The 8,061-nt window shown below is 35.8% G+C and overlaps 1 protein-coding gene across 1 annotated transcript in view; it reads left to right on the forward strand.

Moving 5' to 3' along the window:
- Positions 1-5,058: 5,058 nt before the first annotated feature.
- The window catches only part of LOC119839480 (transmembrane protein 135-like), a 24,014-nt gene continuing 21,011 nt past the window's right edge, over positions 5,059-8,061 (forward strand). Inside the window, exon 1 of the mRNA XM_038365761.1 lies at positions 5,059-5,189. The gene's annotated coding sequence lies outside the window, so the exon portion shown is untranslated. The remainder of the gene's footprint in view (positions 5,190-8,061) is intronic.

Genomic DNA, 8,061 nt, shown 5'->3' on the forward strand with positions numbered 1-8,061 from the left:
AAAGTTGTGTTACCAGCTATAATAATTCAGCCAGGCTTAATTCGCGTTCTTCATCAGCGATAAATTCATCTAAGCTCGTCCAATGCACTTAGCAACTCCTGTGGTGATAAATACATTCACTATGAGATTATATTGGCTTGAGGCCAATTTTAATTTCGCATAGTGTTGCATACACTAGGTACGAGGTATGGGCGTGTTCTTTGGTAAATATCCTAAGAGAGATCGCAGGTTTGTACGCTATGGTTCGCAGGTAGTCGTAAGGATCGTTTCATGGAATGCGCTGTGTATATTTTTACTTTATTTACGTTAAAGAGATGCTTGAGTCAGTGGATTTTTATTGTTAGTATATACGTACTTTTATATTAAATCACATTACATACATGCACTGAAAAACAAACCAAATGCTTCTGTTATAGACAATATAAGTACAACATTAATTAGATCACAAAGACGAGTCATGGATTATCATAAAATTGTGTCGTAGCTAACTGTGAGTATTCGACCGTTTGAAAAAATTGTGTCGTAGCTAACTGTGAGTATTCGACCGTTTGAAAAAATTGTGTCGTAGCTAACTGTGGGTATTCGACCGTTCGAAAAAGACAAGACGCGCAATGATCCATATAAACATGTTAAATGTTATGGCGAGCTAGAAGCTTATGCCAATAAAGCTATTTTGTAACATTTATTCAACGTTCAGATGTGTGCAGCCCCTAACTCTAGTTCAATTTCACCGTGAATAGATTAAACGTGGAGCCGTTAGGAAATTGAAGTTTGGAATAAATCTTCAGATCTTCGTAGTTTATTATGTAAATACCGTGAAGTATTCCTTCATACAAGACTCGCTTGTAAGATGTATGCTTATTTGTATATCCATATTCAGCATTAGACATAAATGGAAAATCTTTGAAACGATATTCCGATGTTGGTATTAGCTAATACGTTCTGGCTAAATGAAGCCCATGATTTATATCTCGGCGTTTGAATAAATTGTCTGAATTTAATAAATAAATAATAATAAATAATAAATCTTTATTCCTTAGGTTTTAACATTATTGTACCAGTGGATTGTGGCTCAATAAAAGATAGCTAGAATACTGGATGTCGCTTATTATTAACGCTTTTATTAGCTTTGTCTGTATGTTTGTATGTTACCTTTGGGCTCAATTATAATCCACGTGAAAATTTGAACGTGAAAATTATAATCCACTTGAATAATTTCATCTTAACATAACCTTTAATAACCTTAAAATATTTTTATCTTATAACCCTGATTAGTATCGACAGTATTAAAAAACTCTCACGTATACTCTGTGAAAGAACAAGTGATACAATTTAGTTGATTCTTTTGAAATTTTCTTGTGTTTGATTTTACGCGAGTATTATACATTTAGAAATTAAAAGCTTTTTAACGGATTTTAAACGCGATTTATTCATTATATTATTAACCCGACGTTTCGAACACTTTACAGCGAGCGTGGACACGTCGACCACGCAAATCGCGTTTAAAATCCGTTAAAAAGTTTTTAATTTCTTTTGAAATTGATAAAAAACGAAAATGTGTTTTTAAGTTCTTTTAATTATATTTATTTAGAGTATCTTTTCGCGTGGAATTCGATTTGCGCGACTTGGTAAGGAGAATGTCTTTTCCCAAGTTCACCTCCATCTTCATACAAAATTTCATCAAAATAGTTTCAGCGATTTAGGCGTGAATGACAGACAGACAGGACGGAGTTACTTTCGCATTTCGCTTACTACAAATGTACAATAGGGAGTAGGAATACGAAAACACATAAACATACATATTTACAGATTTTGCACGTTTATATAGCCTCTCCCACGAGTCCATAAGCAATGAGCTGCCATTGCTCACTGCAATCTAATTCTACATATAAAACAACATTTAAAAACTGTGTACATACTCAAACTCAATTACAGCGAGCAAAACTTTATCATCCTAAAAAGTTTCCTAGCCACGCTATTTTAGCGCTTATTGGCAAGTGCTGAAGGGTGAGATCGGTATCAACAAACATTGATGTATCGGTGCTATCAAGCAAACAGCTTTAACGATTAAACGTAACCGTAACCCTAGATGTATGTACATATTATGTTGCCCAAACAATGTTTACGTTACAGTTTCTCAGAAACGTATGGGTATAGAAAGGAAATTGTTAATATCTTCATAGTTTATTACTAGCCCGCCCCGATTCCCGCCCGCGATTTCGCCTGTGTAGTCACAGCGAATTTTCGTGTAAACGAGACGTTTCGCTGCGGTTAACTGTAGCCTATCATCATCAGCCCATATATGTTCCCACTGCTGGACACAGGCTTCCTATGAGGGTTCAGGCTATAATCCACCACGCTGGGCAAGTGCGGGTTAGCAGATGTCAGATGTCGTCGAACTTTTTGATTTTTGGACATGCCGGTTTCCTCACGATGTTTTTCTTCACCGTTTTATGCGGTAGTGATGTTATCCACATGTGCAGATAAATTGAAAAATCGATTTATTTCCTGCCCGCTCGCCTGGTCTCGAACCCTGACTTATCGATTTCGAAGTCCGAGGTTCTCACCACTGAGCCACCACTTTACTGCAGCCTATATCAATCATTAACCTTCGAGTTATCTCCCGTAAAAAATCGTATCATAGAAACGCTCCGGTGCGACGTATAATAAAGACAAATTAACTTACTTTCGTATGTATAATATAAATAAAGAGAACACGCATCATCTCGTTAAAAATTTAATATTTCTTAAAACTTTGTTTTGTTTAAATATATTTACTTGTTATAAGAGATCAACTACGTACCAACATTATCACAAACGCGAATGAAGTCAAAATTCTGTAAACCTTGCAAAAAACTGTTATATTACATTTACTTCATACTTATTACATGACAACGATCACGTTATAATAGAAATATTTTTTTTTTTTTTTTTTTTTTTAATGTCATAGCGGGCAACTGAGCTGGTGGTTCGCCTGATGGTAAGCGATCACCACCGCCCATGAACATTCGCAAAGGTAGTGCCTCTACGAATGTGCTGCCCGCTTTTATGGGATAAGGGAAAAGGAAAGGATCAAAGACTGGAAAGAAGGACTGGACTGGGATGGGTGAGGAAAAGGAAATGGGCCTCCAGCTCCCCCACTCACCGTACGAAACACAGTGGCATGCCACTATTTCACGCCGGTTTTCTGTGGGGGTGCGAGCTGGCCCAATTCGTGCCGAAGCGTGCTCGACTCCCACAATAACGCATAACAATATAATTATTCAATAAACTAATTCACTCTGGGAAGCAACAGGTATATTAAGATTAAATACAAACAACGAATTTCTCAATACGGTTGTATTGTTAATTTTCCAATTCATTATACAATTTATGTATTTCTATCCCTTAATAATAAAAAAAAATCCTTTAAAATCCTTATGCATCTCAATACTGGTTAATTTTATGTTGCCTGATGCTGGCGTCAATTTTAAATACGTTATTGCTTAGGTTAGATTATTAATTCGTTTGACACCGATGACGTCACAAGATGGCGCGGGATCGCTACCATTCTTAACTGGATCGCACGGGATATTGGATAATCGCGACAGAAGTAGCTTCAGTAAAACAATGGAATCGTTAGGATTGTAAAAACAAAACTGCTCTTCAAAAATTGGCATACTTTATCTGCCACAAAGGTAATCTACCGTGAGCTTTGTAGTTGTTTAGACTGGTCCACTTACGAATAGTTTAAGAGCGAGTGAACTATTTATTTTTTATTTTTAGAGATAAGATAGTGTAGGGGAACCTGTTGTACCGGCCGGTTTTTTTAGAAATATATATTTTTATTGTGTTTTGACGTGCAGCACTCAAATCATATTTGCATATTTTGAAATGTCAATTATTTGGGTACTCACCAAAAAAATATCAGAAATGTATATTTAATACTTACATAATATTTTTCAATTTAAAAAAAATGGGAAATGAGGCCAAGGTACAACATACTCTATATAATATAATGTATATTGAAGTTGGCAGCAGAAGACGGTGAGCGTTCTTATACGATTCTTTTTCATTAGCCATTACGGGTTTGGAAACGGTCCAATCAGAGACGGTTTCGTATTTTAATGACCAGCAAATTGTCACTCTCTGGCCTGCTAAACACAAAAATCATACCATAAGATCGCTTCCTTGCGATTTTAAAGAAAGACACATGCACTTTAGCATGTGTATTAGTGGTAGAATTATCCATTATAATGATTATAACATATGTATAATAATTAGGGTCCCAAAATAATTCAATTTAGCTAGATTACTTATTTTAAACACAGGTTTTGTTTTTAAATAAGAACCTCAAGATCAACATAGCGTCATTTTCGATGTAAAGCTATATATATGTAACGTTGAGTATCATAATTAATTTTCTCAGCAGCTCTTAAACTACAAAAGCAGTAATTGTATTGGCGAGCTGCCAGTACACAGTTTCATCTGTAAATGGCTGCGTATATAATTTTTATTATATACCTACAGATACTGTGTTAAATTCGTTGTTTTTTAAGGGTCGTATGTGTTTTAGCCTTTCCATATATATTTGAGAAAGAATGATAACATTTTGTGGGAATTATCTTTGAAAAAATTGGTTTTAATTAAAACTTGATCAAAGCTTATGTAGTCTAAGAGCCTTAGATAAAAAAGGTTAAGGTAAGGAAAAGAATATGGGCCTCCCTCGCTTACCGAACGATACGCAATAGTATGTTAATAATCACGCCGGTCTTCCGAGGGGGTGTGGTACTTCCCCGGTGCGAGCTGGCCCAATTCGTGCCGAAGCGCGCTCGACTACCACATACAAAAGTTTATGTAATTAACGTTAGCAGTATATTTTATAGTATTTAAAGTAGTTTATACATATCATTATTGAACAATGGATCCTATTAAATAAATCAGACACTTCCTCCAAAATAATCGCACAAGAGCAACGCCACGGTATTAGCTAGTATCCAAAAATATTTGGGAGTGGGACACTTGAAATTTATTCATTCACTAGTAACCACAGTGACGTCCTCGAAGGTACTGTTAGTCATTGATGATTCAAGCCATTATCAATGCTTTGAGGATGATAAAAATGAAAACACACATTTTTAAATGTCAGTCAAAATTATAACACAGAAGGGAGCGGTTGTGTTGCGTCTGTGTGGGTGAATACTTCGTTGGTACGTTATTTGTTTATTATTTTAAATGTTTACCCGTTATTGTTAAATAAATAAGTATATGTAAAGTATACATATATTAATTTTGTTTTTAATAAAACTTTTGTAGAGGTTTGTGAGTAGAAAAATAAGTTGTATTAGTATTAGTTTGTAAGTAAGACGGGTTGTCGTAATGTTTAGAAAAAGTATTTTTGGTCAAATAAAAATAAGGTTTTTTATATGAATGGGACGGAATGAAATTAAATTACGACAACATGAGTAATATATTCCCACAAAAAATTACAGATATTAAGTTGATTGACTTCGTCCGACTAAAAATCTTATGTATTTTATCTTACTAATATGATGTGAAAGTTTGTAAGGATGTGTGTGTTTCTTGCTCTTTCATGCAAAAACTACTGAACCGATTGCAATGAAAATTGGTACGTAGGACAGCTGGACAACTGGAATAACATATAGGCAAATTTTTTATCCCGATATTCCTACGGGATACGGACTTCCGTGGGTGAAACCGCGGGGCGCAGCTAAAGACTTCAACTAAAAAGTAAAAAATAAACTTAAGTCAAAGTCGATGCTGCATATTACATTTTTTACTTACTTTTGACATAAAAAGCGGCTTATCCATTTTATTAATAAATTCATGATATAATTTTTTAATGCAGTTTGCACTGGCACGTTTTTTGTATAAAATTAATATCGTCATCAGCCAATATGATATTGTTCCCACTGCAGGGATACGGACCTCCTTTGAGGGTTCAGGCCATAATCCACCACGTGGGCCATATGCGGGTTGGCAACTGTCACATATCGTCGAATTGTTGATTATTCGAGATACCGATTTTTTCATGTCTTCCTTCACCATTTCGAGTAGTGGTGACGAGAATGTGCAGATAAATTGAGAAATCTTTTAATTCGTTTAAATCTTCCACGTTCATGCGATCTTAATTTTTAAACCTACTTCCTATCGTACCTTAAAATTTTATACGTTATTACTATATGGCAGACAAAAAATATTATTACGCAGTAAAACAACTGTATCTATATAAATATCAAAACGTACAAACGTAATCTTATATTTCCTTTTTTTATATGACTCTTCTATTATTTCATGTATGATAAAATGACACCTTGACGTCAATTAAAATGTCTTAGTCTATACTAAGAAAAGAAAGAGTATTGAACCATTTTCGAATGGAGTATAAATAAATCTCTCGGTTAAATAAAAGAGTAAAACAACGTATGTATATACAACTCAAATGTAACTGACTGACTGACTGACTGACTGACTGACATAGTGATCTATCAACACGCAGCCCAAACTACTGAAAGAAGAAAGAAAGAAAGAAAGAAGATCACAAATACAACAACTTATAATTAATACATTTTGAGAATAATAAAAAAATAAAAAAATAAAGAAATAAAAATAAAAATTACATTTTTTTACATTTGGATAGTATTTGTGATAGGGGGACTACTCAGCATTTGCCTCTCCATATTAGTGGAGAGGCGCCGGTTTTCAGTAGCCCCCTGAACTGATCGGTCTGAAATATGGCATACAGAGAGACCTAGGCATCCGGTAAGAAAGGATTTTGACAAATTCTACCCCCAAGGGGATAAGGTATGGGACGAAAATTAGTACCATACAAATTTATTACGCGGGCGAAGCTGCGGGTAACAGCTAGTCCTAAATAAAACTGGCATTACAACAAATTTGGTACCTGAAGTAATATCAAACCAGTTAACTAATTTACTTTCACAATATACTAGGACAAACACGCCTTTTCAATTACAGGGAGCATCGCAGCTTCGCTTTAATTCGCTTAGCTTAATCTGAATTAGATTATTTCGGAACTGTATAAGTATTTGCAATTTAAATAGACTTTAGTTCAATCTGATGTATTTTAATTGTGTGGGAAATTGTTGTTTAGTATATAGATTATAATATATGCATTATTTCATATCTACTATATAAAAATAAGTCGGGTTTTCCTTCCTGACGCTATAATTCCAGAACGCACGAACCGATTTCCACGGTTTTGCATTCGTTGGAAAGGTCTTGGGCGTCGTGAGGTTTATAGCAAAGAAAATTCCGGAAAAATTTCAACAGAAAAGCGGGAAAAACGAAGCCATCTGGTGGCGAAACGGAGTTCGCCGAGTTTGCTAGTCATTTATATATATGTCAGCGTTAAACTGTGTAACGGAACGCACCCGAGCGGCGGTAAATTTCAAAGAGAGGTTAACGCGACCATAATTCTATACGATGGCCGCGTTGGTCCGCGCTCGGCCAATGGCAGCGCGGCAACATAAAATTTGTCATCGGCCGCGTTTTTGTAAAAGTAGTCGTTAAGAGTTCGTTAAGAGTTTCGTTGAGGTTCTTTGTTAACTTATTGTAATAGTCTAAAGATTTCGCAATATAGGAATGTAATCATTGTAAAAGTGTTTAAATCTTTAGTAGTGAATAAACTATAGTGGATATTTGTGTTTTGTTCTTCATTTCTACACAAACTCCATTATAAATGGCGCCCAACGTGGGGCCGAATCACGAAACTTTTGTTGCGTTTAAGTGTGTGAACTTTGTGTAAACTGTGTTAACTTTTGCGTATCTTCTACGGTTTCATACACAATGCCACTTACACGAAAAGCGACTGCAAGCGAACGCAATCGTGAGATCGATGACGAGACATGTCAAGACATGCACGCCGGCAACGACGCCCGAGCTCCGTCCCCGGGGGACGATCGTCTTTTAGTATTCCTAGAAGCCTTCGCCAAAGCACAGGCGGAATCAAACAGACAGCTTTTGGAGTGTTTCGCCGCGCAGTCTTTCCGAGCGTCTGATCATCATGCTCACAGGAGCACGGAGTCACCGGTTGTTAAT

The sequence above is a fragment of the Zerene cesonia genome, chromosome 3, assembly GCF_012273895.1.
Source record: "Zerene cesonia ecotype Mississippi chromosome 3, Zerene_cesonia_1.1, whole genome shotgun sequence".
In the NCBI taxonomy this organism is placed as follows: domain Eukaryota; kingdom Metazoa; phylum Arthropoda; class Insecta; order Lepidoptera; family Pieridae; genus Zerene; species Zerene cesonia.